This window comes from Bubalus kerabau, chromosome 15, assembly GCF_029407905.1.
Source record: "Bubalus kerabau isolate K-KA32 ecotype Philippines breed swamp buffalo chromosome 15, PCC_UOA_SB_1v2, whole genome shotgun sequence".
Taxonomy (NCBI): Eukaryota; Metazoa; Chordata; class Mammalia; order Artiodactyla; family Bovidae; genus Bubalus; species Bubalus kerabau.
Window position 1 is genome coordinate 80,776,564 of NC_073638.1, and position 16,214 is coordinate 80,792,777.

Here is a 16,214-nt window from a genome sequence, read left to right on the forward strand (position 1 = left end):
AGCCCCTTATAGTAACTATATGGCCCTGAAATTATTATTTATCTAGTGCAGTTGAGGAAACTTGAGGCTTGAATTTTCAATGATTTATGGGTTATATACGTAATAGAGCAGCAGTCCTAGAATCTAAATTTTGGAATGTTTGGTTCCCAAGCAAGTGCTCATAATCACTCTACTATAACCGTTCTCTACAAAGTAAAGGAAATGACTTCTGAAATCGGCATCATTGTTCCCAAAATTGAGCTCTTTTCCATCATAACATTCTCTGAAGTTGGATTACGTTTTGGAATATATATGAAATATTTGAAAAGCTGACAACTATACTTTTTCATTTAGGAAATCAGTTTCACTTAAAAATGTGTATAGTTAGACTATGGTTTAATATGGTTCTGGTTTCCAATTATAATATCGATTTCCAAAGGCACATTCTTAAAAATAAAATTATATTTTTTATATTTAGATAGATTATATTTAGTTAGGCAAATGATGGCTCAGCAAAATAAATAAACAAACAAACAATTCTATTTGTCTCTGAAGAGACAGCAAGGAAATACACTACAGGAATGAAAAGAAAAATGACTTTGAGGTTTAACATCACTGTTACTTTAATTATTTGGAGTCCTTTCTCTTCTTCATGACCCTATTGAGTGCATTTTTTGCTTCTTTGCTTCTAAGCCTGTATATAAGGGGGTTCAACATGGGGATGACAATAGTATAAAAAACAGAAGCCACTTGATCCTTTCCCAAGGAGTAGGACTTACTTGGTTTTAAGTAAGTGAAAATCATAGTGCCATAGAAGATCACCCGGTGACCACCAGGAAATGAGAGGCACAGGCAAAGAAGACTTTCTGCTTCCCTGCAGTGGAAGTGATTTTTAGGATAGTGGACAGGCTGGACACATAGGACACAGATATTGTGATAAGAGACACCAGTAGTGTGGAGCCAGCAGAAATGAATATGATGATTTCGATGTCATATGTGTCAGTGCAGGACAGCGCTAAAATTGCTGGTCCATCACAGAAAAAGTGATAAATTATCTTTGAGTTGCAGAAATGCAATCTAATCAAGTACAGAACATTGACAGAGGTGTCCATACAGCCAATCAAATAGGATCCAAAGACGAGAGAGCAGCATAGCCTGGTGGACATAACCACCTGGTAATGCAGAGGGTTGCAAATGGCTCCATAGCGATCATAGGCCATGGAGGAGAGAAGGAAACATTCAGTGGCACCCAAGAAGACAAAGAAATACATCTGAGTGAAGCAGTTCAGGTATGAAGTATTCTTCTTGGAAGTTAGTAAGTTGTCTAAGGTTTTAGGGGTGATGACACTTGAGTAGCCAAGATCAAGAAATGACAAGTGACTGAGGAAAAAGTACATGGGGGGTGTGAAGCTGGGGGTCCAGGCGGATTATCAGTATCATCCCCACATTCCCCAGTACAGTGATCAGATATATCAGGAGAAAGAGGGTGAAGAGGACCAGCCGGATCTCTTCAGAATCTGTCAGTCCCATGAGGATGAAGTCAGACACCTGTGTGATATTCCTTCTGCCCATAGTGTTCAAGTGCTCCAAATGGTTGAGATCAAAGTTGATACTTGACATGAATTACTTCAAAAAGCTTGGGGTTTTATAAACAACATGGTATATTTATATTTGATGTTATAGTTTGATGTTCCTAGAGAGTGAGAAGGTTGTAGAGAGTATGAAAAGAAAACTCTTAATTTGACTGTCAAATATAGAAATAAGGGTAACTATATTGGGATATAATGTAGCAAAACCTAGTACAATTGAATAGTTAGAATGACTGATACTGTTTTAAGCTTTGTCATTATTAATGCATTTAATTACCATCAGATTATTATACCATAGTTAGTACCATTTGACACATTCTTCATATGAGAAAGAAAGCACTGTGAATTTAGTTAACCCAACCAGAGTCAGAGCTATTAAATATTGGATCTGATATTCTACCAAGACAGATTGACCACAAAAGGAATACCCATAATACTATATTCTTATTTATGGTTGATTTCAACAAACCTGAAAAATTTTTAGATTTATAATAAAAAAATTGTTTGAGGTATATATAATTCATAATTATATATATATGTGTATATATATATAGATACATATATAATTGATATATATAATTTAATGCATCATGCACTACTCTTTCTTTCCCAGTATATATATATAATAATATATATATATAGTATATATATATATAATAGTAAATCTATTATACTAACAGTAATATACATTATTGTACTAATGAAATATTCATTTCATCTTTAGTGAATTTCAGTAGCATATGCTAAATTATAGACCATATATTAGTATTAATGTTCAAACAATAGAATGCTTGTACAACTTGATAATTCAAAATTAAATTTCTTACAAAATTATATTTCTATATTTGCACATTGATTTCAGAGCCTGATTACATCAACTCTGTATTTCTGGTTCTACAAATCTTGGCATTACTTAGGGAAAGGTTTAAACGATATCAGTGTACATATTCTGAAAATATCTCCATTTTATTTGATTCTACCTAAAACCTTCTACCTTTGAGAATAATACTTACTGGAGGCCAAGGTTGGTAAAATACACTTCTTTCAATATTATCTGTCTATGAAGTATGTCAGCCACAAATTTTGCTCACAAATAAAACACAAAGATCATGTAAGTTGAAAATTTCTGTAATAAACATGGTTCTTTTTTGAGATAAATTATTTTTAAATTTTAATGCAGTCATTTTGTTTTCTTCAGTAGGGAAAAGTAAATCAAACTAGAAATTTCATTCAGTTCCTGATCAAATGTAAAATTCGCCAGGAAGTTGTGCCTGAAAAGAATTTCAGGGCTCCACTCTATAGGTGTATCAGCAGAAAAGAGTGTGCTTTTCATCTCATCCTAATATTTACAGGGTAGCTCATATACTGGGAATTGTTGATAATGAAACGTTTGCTCATCCCTGTGGAACAATTATCAAGAAAGATTGCTCTGCCTTTTTTCAGGGACAAAAGTGCAAGGACCAAAAGCAGCTATGATAGGATTTGAGAATTTAGTTGTCTTTCCCTTGCTGCTAAGTCACATCAGTCGTGTCCGACTCTGTGACCCCATAGACGGCAGCCCACCAGGCTCCCCCATCCCTGGGATTCTCCAGGCAAGAACATTGGAGTGGGTTGCCATTTCCTTCTCCAGTGCATGAAAGTGAAAAGGGAAAGTGAAGTCGCTCAGTCGCATCCGACTCTTCGCGACCCCATGGACTGCAGCCCACCAGGCTCCTCCGTCCATGGATGTTTCCAGGCAAGAGAACTGGAGTGGATTGCCAGTGCCTTCTCCCTTAGGAGCCACAAAATGAAGAGCCTAATGGTTTGGTCTACCTTTGTGATGCTCTAAATTTATGCCCAGGGTGGTAGAGAAACTATTTCTAGTGAAATATCTACTGCATGACTAAAATCATCAGGGGCAGAATGATACATTTTTTACAATAAAAGTTTTATATTTAAATATGTAATACTATTTAGGGAGTAAATATGTTTGTTAAAAAGAAAACTAGAATATAACAAAATTCAAAGAATGATACAAAAAAAAAAAAAAACTGTTGTAACAATTTAATGAATTGCTCCCAATTATTTTTGTCATGGAGTACTTATCTGTATGCCTCTAAATTTGCATAATCACTATCATACTGTATAGTTAGTATCCACTCTCATTTTATAACTAAGTGAAAGTGAAAGTGAAGTCGCTCAGTCATATCCAACTCTTTGCGACCCCATGGACTGTGGCCCACCAGGCTCCTCCGTCCATGGGATTCTCCAGGCAGGAATACTGGAGTGGGTTGCCATTTCCTTCTCCAGGGGATCTTCCCAACCCAGGGATCGAACCCAGGTGTCCTGCATTGCAGGCAGATGTTTTAACCTCTGAGGCACCAGGGAAGCCCTAAAGCCACCTCAAAAGCCATGATAAATGCAAAACTATGAGGAGAAAGTTTTTCTTACTTAATATTTTCTAACACTGAAACTCATTTTGTTCATTTTAGTGCTTTTCCTGATTTCAAACTATTCTTATACCATTCATTGTGTCATGTCAAAAACCAAAGCATGATCTGAGATGTTTAAAATCTCTCTTAATTTAATGATGGTATAGCTTCATTCCCTAAGTCATTATAGTTTTAACTATGCTATACACACACACACACACACACACACACATATGGGCTTCCCTGGTGGCTCAGATGATAAAGAATCTGTCTGAAAAGCTGGAGAATAGGGTTTGATCCCTGAGGTTGGAAGATCCCCTGGAGAAGGGAATGGCTATCCAAGTCAGCACTTGGAGAATTCAATGGACAGGGAGGCTGGAGGGCTACATTCCATGGTGTTGCAAAAAGTCAGACATGACTGAGTGCCTAACACTGTCACTTCCATATATATACAGATAGATAGATAGATTATACACACACACACACATACACACACACACACACACACACACACACACATATATATTCCTTTTTTCCTTAATCTAGAAAGACAGAAAGTACACCATGGATAAATACAAGGACATTTTGAAAAAAAAAAAAAATATATATATATATATATGGACATTTAATCATAACTCTGAACAAATAAAATATACTTCTGCTTCTTATGCTTAACAAGAAAAGCATGGCATGTTTTTCTCTTAGAAAGGGAATAGCAAGGCAATATTAAAGCACAGAAATAAAAATTAGATACCTGATTTTATTAGCATTAAATGAATACAAAATCTTGAAATTATCTACAGAACAATATATATTCAATACAAGTGAAAATTAAAATATATATACAATTAGAACCATAGCAAATGTAAGGAAGTTTCAACAGTAAGGATGTTTCATACAATTATCAAAATCTGAGCATTGTAGTTATGATGCATGGATGAAAATCCCTGGTCAAGAAAGAAAGGGAAATATAATCAGTTTACTAATTTTCAATAATGATAATAAAATATCTTGAAGGCAACTAATCTAACTCAGACACTGTGCTTAGAGGAAAAAAATTGATGTTAAATTAATAAAGGGAATGAGTGATGAGTTAAGACAGTATCCTCAATAAGTCCCTAAAGTAATACATAGTATGTTTCATCAGTTGTCACTTACAATACGTTATAATGTAAAATATTTTATTGTAACATGAAGTTTGCTGGCATCAGGCACCAGTAATACATATCTGAGAAGAAAATTAAAAATTTAAACCAAACATATATATGTGTACTCACAGATCCCTTCACATGAATTGTCTTCAATTATCCCAAAACTGAAGACCAATTATCACTAGAGGAAGTTTCTTTTTGATGTACGATACAAAAGAAGTCCTAAAAACTTGACTCCAATGATTTAAAATCATACGAGCAAATACAGATCTACATACATTCATTTCCATATCCTAACCACTAAAGGAAAAAATCATTTTAAAAAGTCTATTAATCTCTATGTCATGTTTAATATACCAGCAAGCAATGTTTTTGAAAGAATTCTAGATAGAATTTTTAACTGAACTAATGTTTTGGAGTGCTAATATGCACAGGATGGTCCAAATTCCAATGCAAGTTATAAACATGATTAAGGAAGAATCACTGATCTTAATAAATCCATTACTTTGTTTCCAAAAGCCAAACAGAGCAAAGAAAACATTTACTTAGGAGGTGGTCCTAAGATGGCGAAGGAATAGGACGAGGAGACCACTTTTTCCCCACAAATTCATCAAAAGAACATTTAAACGCCAAGTAAAATCGACAAAACAACTTCTGAATGCTGGCAGAGGACATCAGGCACCCAGAAAAGCAGCCCATTGTCTTCAAAAGAAGGTAGGAAAAAATATAAAAGACAAAAAAGAGACAAAAGAGGGAGGGAACAGAGCTCCGTCCAGGAAGGGAGTCTCAAAAAGAGAGAAGTTTCCAAACACCAGGAAACACTCTCACTGCCGAATCTGTGCCAAGCCTTGGAAGCACAGAGGGCAACATAATAGGGAGGAAAAATAAGTAAATAATTAAAACCCACAGATTAGAAGCCCAACGGTAACTCCCCCAGCGGAGAAGCAGCTCAGACGCCTGCACCTGACACTAGCAAGCGGGGGCTGGGCAGGGAGGCGCAGGCTCCATTGCTTAAAGTAAGGATCACGCCTGAATGCCCCCGAGGGTAATCAGAGTGAACTAATTTGGGCTAGCAAACCAGACTGTGGGATAGCTACCACGTGAAAGGCCCTAAAACACCGCCAGGCCTGCACACAGAACAAAGGGCAGAACAGAACTAGCTGGCTGCAGACCATCCCCTTCCGGTGACAGGCAGCCAGAGCTGGAAGAGGGCAATCGCAGCCCCAGAGAGACATTATCTACCAAACTGCAAGCAGGCTTCTTTGCTTACTAAGACTTCTTGGGGTTCTGGGCAGTCATCTGCCTGAGAAGGTGCACTCGTTGTACACCCAGAAAACCGAGCTGCAGAGAAGGGAGAGGTGTAAGTCACAGTGACCGCGCTCGCCAAACACCTCATCACCTGAGCTGCTCAGAGCTGGGAGGGGCACAAAACGCAGGCCCAACGGAGTCTGCGCCTCTGAGGACTACCCGAGTGCCTGAACCTGAGTGGCTTAGACCTGGGAGGTGCATGCAGCCAAGGGCTGGCCTCGGATGGTTCCCGGTGGAGCAACCTAGAGCCTGAGCTGTGTGGGCAGGGAGGGTGCACACGCCGTGAGCGGGGGCAGGCCCCAGTGTGGCTGAGACACTAGGAGCTCACGCCAGTGTTATTTGTTTGCAGTGTCCCTCCCTCCCCACAGCACGACTGAACAAGTGAGCCTTTAAAAAAATGTCCACCACCACCCCCTTGTTTCAGGGCAGAAATCAGACACTGAAGAGACCAGCAAACAGAAGCTAAAACAGAAGGAACCGCCTTGGAAGTGACAGGTGTAATAGATTAAAATCCTGTTGTTAGTACCAACTACATAGGAAGGGGCCTACAGATCTTGAGAAATATAAGCCGGACTAAGAAACTATCCGAAAATGAACTGACACCACACTGCTCACAACAACACCAGAGAAAGTCCTACATACATTTTTACTATTTTTACCATCATTCTTTCCTTTTTTTTCCTTCTTCTTCTTCTTTTCTTTTTCCTTTTTTTCTTTTTCTTAACTTTTTTTAAATTTTTAAGTCCTCTAATACTCCTTTAATTTTCATTTTTATAACCTACTATTACTTTTCAAAAAAAAAGACTATTCTTTAAAGCAAACTTCATATATATATATTTTTTTAAATAACTTTATGACTTTGTTTTTTTTTTTTTCTTCTTCTTCTTCTTTTCTTTAATATTGTATTTTTGAAAATCCAACCTCTACTCTAGAATTTTAATCTTTACTTTTTGGTATTTGTTATCAATTTTGTACTTTAAGAACCCAATCTTCAATACCTGTTTTTACTTGGGAGCGAGATTACTGGCTTAACTGCTCTCTCCCCCTTTGGACTCTCACTTCTCTTTACTATGTTGCCTCTGTCTCCTCCCTCCCCCTTCTCTTCTCTACCCAACTCTCTGAATCTCTGTGTATTCCAGACAGTGGAGGACACTTAGGGAACTGATTACTGGATGGATCTGTCTCTATCCTTTTCATTCCTCCCTTTTATCCTCCTGGCCACCTCTGTCTCCTGCTTCCCTCTTCTCTTCTCTGTATAAATCCATGAACATCTCTGAGTGGTCCAGACTGTGGAGCACACAAAAGGAAGTGATTACTGGCTAGCCTACTCTTTCCTCTTTTGATTCCACCTCATCTCATTCGGGTCACCTCTAACTCCTTCCTCCCTCTTCTCTTCTCCATGTAACTCTGTGAACCTCTCTGTGAGTCCCTCACTGTGGAGAAATTTTTCATCTTTAACCTAGATGTTTTATCAATGGTGTTGTAGAGAAGGAGAAGTCTTGAGACTACTGTAAAAATAAGACTGAAAACCAGAAGCAGGAGGCTTAAGTCCAAATCCTGAGAATATCATAGAACACCTGACTCCAGGGAACATTAAGCAACAGGAGCTCATCAAATGCCTCCATACCTACACTGAAACCAAGCACCACTCAAGGGCCAACAAGTTCCAGAGAAAGACATACCATGCAAATTCTCCAGCAACACAGGAACACAGCCCTGAGCTTCAATATACAGGCTGCCCAAAGTTACTCCAAATCCATTGACATCTCATAACTTGCTACTAGACACTTCACAGCATTCCAGAGAGAAGAAATCCAGCTCCATCCACCAGAACACCAACACAAGCTTCCCTAACCAAGAAACCTTGACAAGCCATGGATACAACCCCATCCACAGTGAGGAAACTCCATAATAAAGAGAACTCCACAAACTGCCAGAATACAGAAAGGCCACCCCAAACTCAGCAATATAAACAAGATGAAGAGACAGAGGAATACACAGCAGGTAAAGGAACAGGATAAATGTCCACCAAACCAAACAAAAGGGGAAGAGATAAGGAATCTACCTGAAAAAGATTTTCAAATAATGATAGTGAAAATGAACCAAAATATTGAAATAAACATGGAATCACAGATAAATAGCCTGGAGGCAAGGATTGAGAAGATGCAAGAAAGGTTTAACAAGGACCTAGAATAAATAAATAAGAGTCAATATATAATGAATAATGCAAAAAATGAGATCAAAAACACCCTGGAGGTAACAAATAGTAGAATAATGGAGGCAGAAGATAGGATTAGTAAAATAGAAGATAGAATGGTGCAATAAGTGAATCAGAGAGGAAAAAAGAAAAACGAATTAAAAGAAATGAAGACAATCTCAGAGACCTCCAGGACAATATTAAACACCACAACATTCGAATCATAGGAGTCCCAGAAGAAGAAGACAAAAAGAAAGACCATGAGAAAATACTTGAGGAGATAATCATTGAAAACTTCCCTAAAATGGGGAAGGAAATAATCAACCAAGTTCAAGAAACCCAGAGAGTCCCAAACAGGATAAACCCAAGGCAAAACACCCCAGATCAAATCAGATGAGTAGCTCAGTCATGTCCAACTCTTTGCGACCCCACGAATCGCAGCATGCCAGGCCTCCCTGTCCATCACCAACTCCTGGAGTTCACTCAGACTCACATCCATCGAGTCAGTGATGCCATCCAGCCATCTTATCCTCCGTCGTCCCCTTCTCCTCCTGCCCCCAGTCCCTCCCAGCATCAGTCTTTTCCAATGAGTTAACTCTTCACATGAGGTGGCCAAAGTACTGGAGTTTCAGCTTTAGCATCATTCCGTCCAAAGAAATCCCAGGGCTGATCTCCTTCAGAATGGACTGGTTGGATCTCCTTGCAGTCCAAGGGACTCTCAAGAGTCTTTTACAACACCACAGCTCAAAAGCATCAATTCTTCAGTGCTCAGCCTTCTTCACAGTCCAACTTTCACATCCAGACATGACCACAGGAAAAACCATACCCTTGACTAGACACCTTTCTTGGCAAAGTAATGTCTCTGCTTTTGTATATGCTATCTAAGTTTAGTCATAACTTTCCTTCCAAGGAGTAAGCTTCTTTTAATTTCATGGCTGCAGTCACCATCTGTAGTGATTTTGGAGCCCAGAAAAATAAAGTCTGACACTGTTTCCACTGTTTCCCCATCTATTTCCCGTGAAGTGGTGGGACCAGATGCCATGATCTTCATTTTCTGAATGTTGAGCTTTAAGCCAACTTTTTTCCACTCTCCACTTTCACTTTCATCAAGAGGCTTTTTAGTTCCTCTTCACTTTCTGCCAGAAGGGTAGTGTCATCTGCATATCTGAGGTTATTGATATTTCTCCCGGCAAACTTGATTCCTGCTTGTGCTTCTTCCAGTCCAGCATTTCTCATGATGTACTCTGCATATAAGTTAAATAAACAGGGTGACAATATACAGCCTTGAATTCCTCCTTTTCCTATTTGGAACCAGTCTGTTGTTCCATGTCCAGTTCTAACTGTTGCTTCCTGACTTGCATACAAATTTCTCAGGAGGCAGATCAGGTGGTCTGGTATTCCCATCTCTTTCAGAATTATCCACAGTTTATTGTGATCCACACAGTCAAAGGCTTTGGCATAAGACAGATATTAGTCAACTTAACAAAGATCAAACACAAAGAACAAATATTAAAAGCAGCAAGGGAAAAAGCAAGAAATAACACACAAGGCGATTCCCATAAGGATAACAGCTGATCTTTCAATAGAAACTCTTCAGGCCAGGAGGGAATGGCAAGACATACTTAAAGTGATGAAAGAAAATAACCTATAGCCCAGATTACTGTACCCAGCAAGAATCTCATTCAAATTTGAAGGAGAAATCAAAAGCTTTACAGACAAGCAAAAGCTGAGAGAATTCAGCACCACCAAACCAGCTCTCCAACAAATACTAAAGGATATTCTCTAGACAGGAGACACAAAAACGGTGTATAAACGTGAACCCAAAACAATAAAGTAAACTGCAACGGGATCATACTTATCAATAATTACCTTAAACGTAAATGGGTTGAATCCCCCAACCAAAAGACAAAGACTGGCTGAATGGATACAGAAATAAGACCCCTATATATGTTGTCTACAAGAGACCCACCTCAAAACAGGGGACACATACAGACTGAAAGCGAAGGGCTGGAAAAAGATATTCCATGCAAATAGAGATCAAAAGAAAACAGGAGTAGCAATACTCATATCAGATAAAATAGACTTTAAAACAAAGACTGTAAAAAGAGACAAAGAAGGACACTACATAATGATCAAAGGATCAATCCAAGAAGAAGATATAACAATTATAAATATATATGCACACAACATAGGAGTACTGCAATATGTAAGACAAATGCTAACAAATATGAAAGGGAAATTAACAATAACACAATAATAGTGGGAGGCTTTAATACCCCAGTCACATCTATGGATAGATCAAGTAAACATAAAATTAACAAAGAAACACAAACTTTAAATGATACAATAAACCAGTTAGACCTAATTGATATCTATAGGACATTTCACTCCAAAACAATGAATTTCAACTTTTCTCAAGCACACATGGAACCTTCTCCAGGATAAATCACATCCTGGGCCATAAATCTAGCCTTGGTAAATTCAAAAAAATTGAAATCATTCCAAGCATCTTTTCTGACCACAATGCAGTAAGATTAGATCTCAATTACAGGAGAAAAAATATTAAAAATTCCAACATATGGAGACTGAATAACACATTGCTGAATAACCAACAAATCACAGAAGAAATCAAAAAATAAATCAAAATACGCATAGAAACGATTGAAAATGAAAACACAACAACCCCAAGCCTATGGGACACTGTAAAAGCAGTGCTAAGTGGAAAGTTCATAGCAATACAGGCATACCTCAAGAAACAAGAAAAAAGTCAAATAAATAACCTAACTCTACAACTAAAGCAATTAGAAAAGGAAGAAATGAAGAACCCCAGGGTTAGTAGAAGGAAAGAAATCTTTAAAATTAGGGCAGAAATAAATGCAAAAGAAACAAAGGAGACCATAGCAAAGATCAACAAAGCCAAAAGCTGGTTCTTTGAAAGGATAAATGAAATTGACAAACTATTAGCCGGACTCATCAGTAAACAAAGGCAGAAAAATCAAATAAATAAAATTAAAAATGAAAATGGAGAGATCACAACAGACAACACACAAATTCAAAGGATCATAAGAGACTACTATCAGCAATAATATGGCAATAAAATGGACAACGGTGAAGAAATGGGCAAATCTTAGAAAAGTACAACTTTCCAAAACTGGACCAGGAAGAAATAGAAAATCTTAACAGACCCATCACAAGCACGGAAATTGAAACTGTAATCAGAAATTTTCCAGCAAATAAAAACCCAGGTCCAGACGGCTTCACAGCTGAATTCTACCAAAAATTTAGAGAAGAGCTGATGCCTATCCTACTCAAAGTCTTCCAGAAAATTGCAGAGGAAGGTAAACTTCCAAACTCATTCTATGAGGCCACCATCACCCTAATACCAAAACCTGACAAAGTTGCCACAAAAAAAGAAAACTACAGGCCAATAAAACTGATGAACATAGATGCAAAAATCCTTAACAAAATTCTAGCAATCAGAATCCAACAACACATTAAAAAGATCATACACCATGACCAAGTGGGCTTTATCTCAGGGATGCAAGGATTCTTCAATATCCACAAATCAATCAATGTAATACACCACATTAACAAATTTAAAAATAAAAGCCATATGATTATCTCAATAGATGCAGAGAAAGCCTTTGATAAAATTCAATACCCATTTATGATAAAAAAAACTCTCCAGAAAGCAAGAATAGAAGGAACATACCTCAACATAAAAAAAGCTATATATGACAGACCAAAGCAAACATTATCCTCAATGGTGAAAAATTGGAAGCATTTCCCTTAAAGTCAGGAACAAGACAAGGGTGCCCACTCTCACCACTACTATTCAACATAGTTTTGTAAGTTTGGGCCACAACAATCAGAGCAGAAAAAGAAAATAAAAGGAATCCAAATTGGAAAAGAAGAAGTAAAACTCTCACTGTTTGCAGATGACATGATCCTCTACATAGAACACCCTACAGATTCCACCAGAAAATTATTAGAGCTAATCAATGAATATAGTAAAGTTGCAGGATATAAAATCAACACATAGAAATCCCTTGCATTCCTATACACTAATAATGAAAAAATAGATAAATTAAAGAAACAATTCCATTCACCATTGCAACAAAAAGAATAAAATACCTCGGAATATATCTGCTTAAAGAAACTAAAGACCTATATATAGAAAACTATAAAACACTGGTGAAAGAAATCAAAGAGGACAGTAACAGATGGAGAAATATACCGTGTTCATGGATCAGAAGAATCAATATAGTGAAAATGAGTACACTACCCAAAACAATCTATAGATTCAATGCAATCCCTATCAAGCAACCAACAGTATTTTTCACAGAGCTAGAACAAATAATTTCACAATTTGTATGGAAATACAAAAAACCTCTAATAGCCAAAGCAATCTTGAGAAAGAAGAATGGAACTGGAGGAATCAATCTGCCTGATTTCAGGCTCTACTACAAAGCCACAGTCATCAAGATAGTATGGTACTTGCACAAAGACATAAATATAGATCAATGGAACAAAATAGAAAGCCCAGAGATAAACCCACACACCTACAGACACGTTATCTTTGACAAAGGAGGCAAGAATATACAATGGAGAAAAGACCATCTCTTTAACAAGTGGTGCTGGGGAAACTGGTCAACCACTTATAAAAGAATGAAACTAGAACACTTTCTAACACCATACACAAAAATAAACTCAAAGTGGATTAAAGATCTAAACATAAGACCAGAAACTATAAAACTCTTAGAGGAGAACATAGGCAAAACACTCTCCGACATACAAACAGCAGGATCCTCTATGACCCACTTCCCAGAATATTGGAAATAAAAGCAAAAATAAACAAATGGGATCTAATTAAAATTAAAAGCTTCTGCACAACAAAAGAAACAATAAACAAGGTGAAAAGACAGCCTTCAGAATGGGAGAAAATAATAGCAAATGAAGCAACTGACAAACAACTAATCTCAAAAATATACAAGCAACTCCTGCAGCTCAATTCCAGAAAAGTAAACGACCCAATCAAAAAATGGGCCAAAGATCTAAACAGACATTTCTCCAAAGAAGACATACAGATGGCTAACAAACACATGAAAAGATGCTCAACATCACTCATTATCAGAGAAATGCAAATCAAAACCACTATGAGGTGCCATTTCACGCCAGTCAGAATGGCTGTGATCCAAAAGTCTACAAGCAATAAATGCTGGAGAGTGTGGAGAAAAGGGAACCCTCTTACGCTGTTGGTGGGAATGAAAACTAGTACAGCCACTATGGAGATTCCTAAAAAAAACTGGAAATAGAACTGCCTTATGACCCAGCAATCCTACTGCTGGGCATACACACCGAGGAAACCAGAATTGAAAGAGATACATGTACCCCAATGTTCATTGCAGCACTGTTTATAATAGCCAGGACATGGAAGCAACCTAGATGTCCATCAGCAGATGAATGGATAAGAAAGCAGTGGTACATATACACAATGGAGTATTACTCAGCCATTAAATAGAATACATTTGAATCAGTTCTAATGAGGTGGATGAAACTGGAGCCTATTATACAGAGTGAAGTAAGCCAGAAAGAAAAATACCAATACAGTATACTAACGCATATATATGGACTTTAAAAAGATGGTAACGACAACCCTGTATGTGAAACAGCAAAAGAGACACAGATGTATAGAACAGTCTTTTGGACTCTGTGTGAGAGGGAAGGGGGGATGATTTGGGAGAATGGCATTAAAACATGTATATCATATAAGAAACGAATCGCCAGTCCAGGTTGGATGCATGATACAGGAAGCTTGGGGCTGGTGCACTGGGATGACCCAGAGGGATGGTACGGGGAGGGAGGTGGGAGCGAGGTTCAGGATGGGGAACACGTGTACACCCATGGCAGATGCATGTTGATGTATGGCAAAACCAATACAATATTGTAAAGTAAAAAAACATATATAATAATAATTAAAAAATTAAAAAAGGAAAAAAAAACATTTACTTATTGTAAATATCATAAATATTACATATGTGTTTGTTCCATGCTGTGGAGAGCAATAGTCAAACTATGACTAAACAGACTCTTCTCTCAAAAACTTACAATCTTGTCTGAAAGAGAGAAATATAAGCACACATATTTTCTCCTAAAAGTACTTTATGGATTATCTTCATTTCTTTTCAATAAACATTTAAATAGGAGGAATGCATGTATACCTGTGGCAGATTCATGTTGATGTATGGCAAAACCAATACAATATTGTAAAGTAATTAACCTCCAATTAAAATAAATAAATTTATATTAAAAAAAATAAGACTACTCAACTTTCATTACTTCTCAGTGATTCATGCACAGTGAAGGCAGTACTGAGGATTTCATCTTTTCCAGGGGCCATTTTGTATCAATGCTGGGGAGAATACATTAAACAAAGTTTATGTTCAAGTCTCTTGTCAAGGAAAAATAAAAGGAAAACCCAGTTTCTCTTTTTAATACTATAGATTTAATGAAATTTTTCTGCCCAATCTGTAGAAATGAGAGTCTCTAAATATACCTTGCAAACGTTGCAGTGGTATTTTATACCTAGTACTTCATGATTATACACATACACACAAACATGCATATCGTTGTTGTTGTTCAGTTGCTAAGTCGTGTCTGACTCTTTGCGACTGTGTGGATGGCAACAAAACAGCTTCCCTGTCTTCACTATCTCCTGGAGTTTGCTCAAACTCAAGTCCACTGAGTTGGTGGTGCCATCCAACCATCTCATCCTCTGTCATCCCCTTCTTGTCTTCAATATTTCCCAGCATAAGGGTCTTTTCTAATGAGTTGGTTCTTCACATCAGGTGGCCAAAGTGTTGGAGCTTCAGCTTCAGCATCAGTCCTTCCAACAAATATTCAGAGTTGGTTTCCTTTAGGAGTGACTGGTTTGATCTCCTTGCTGCCCAGGGGACTCTCAAGAGTTTTCTCCAGCACCACAGTTTGAAAACATCATTTCTTCTGTGCTTATCATTCTTTATGGTTCAACTCTCACATCCATGCATGACTACTGAAAAAGCCATAGATTTGACTATATGAACCTGTGTCCACAAAGTGATCTCTGCTTTTTAATATGATGTCTATACTCTTGTTTTTCTTCAGTTCATATAAATCTTTCACCTTTTAATATGCTGACTAGGTTTGTCATAGATTTTCTTCCATGTCATAACTTTTCTTTCATGGAGCAAGTGTCTTTTAATTTCATGGCTGCAGTCACCATCCATAGTGATTTTGGAGCCCAAGAAAATAAAATCTGTTACTGTTTACATTTTTCCCCATATATTTGCCATGAAGTGATGGGACCAGATGCAATGATCTTAGTTTTTTGAATGTTGAGTTTTAATCCAGGCTTTTCACTCTCTTCTTTCAACTTCATCAAGAGGGTCTTAAGTTCTTTTTCATTTCTATTTTTAAGGTAGTATCATCTGCATACCTGAAGTTGTTGATACTTCTCCCAGTAATCTTGATTCCAGCTTCTGCTTCATCCAGCTGTGCATTTCACATGATGTCCTCTTCATAAATGTTAATAAGCAGGGTG

The 16,214-nt window shown here is 37.4% G+C and overlaps 1 pseudogene; it reads right to left on the reverse strand.

The window, feature by feature from the left end:
* Positions 1–606: 606 nt before the first annotated feature.
* Positions 607–1,577, reverse strand: LOC129628505 (olfactory receptor 8H1-like; annotated as a pseudogene).
* Between the last annotated feature and the right edge of the window lie 14,637 nt (positions 1,578–16,214).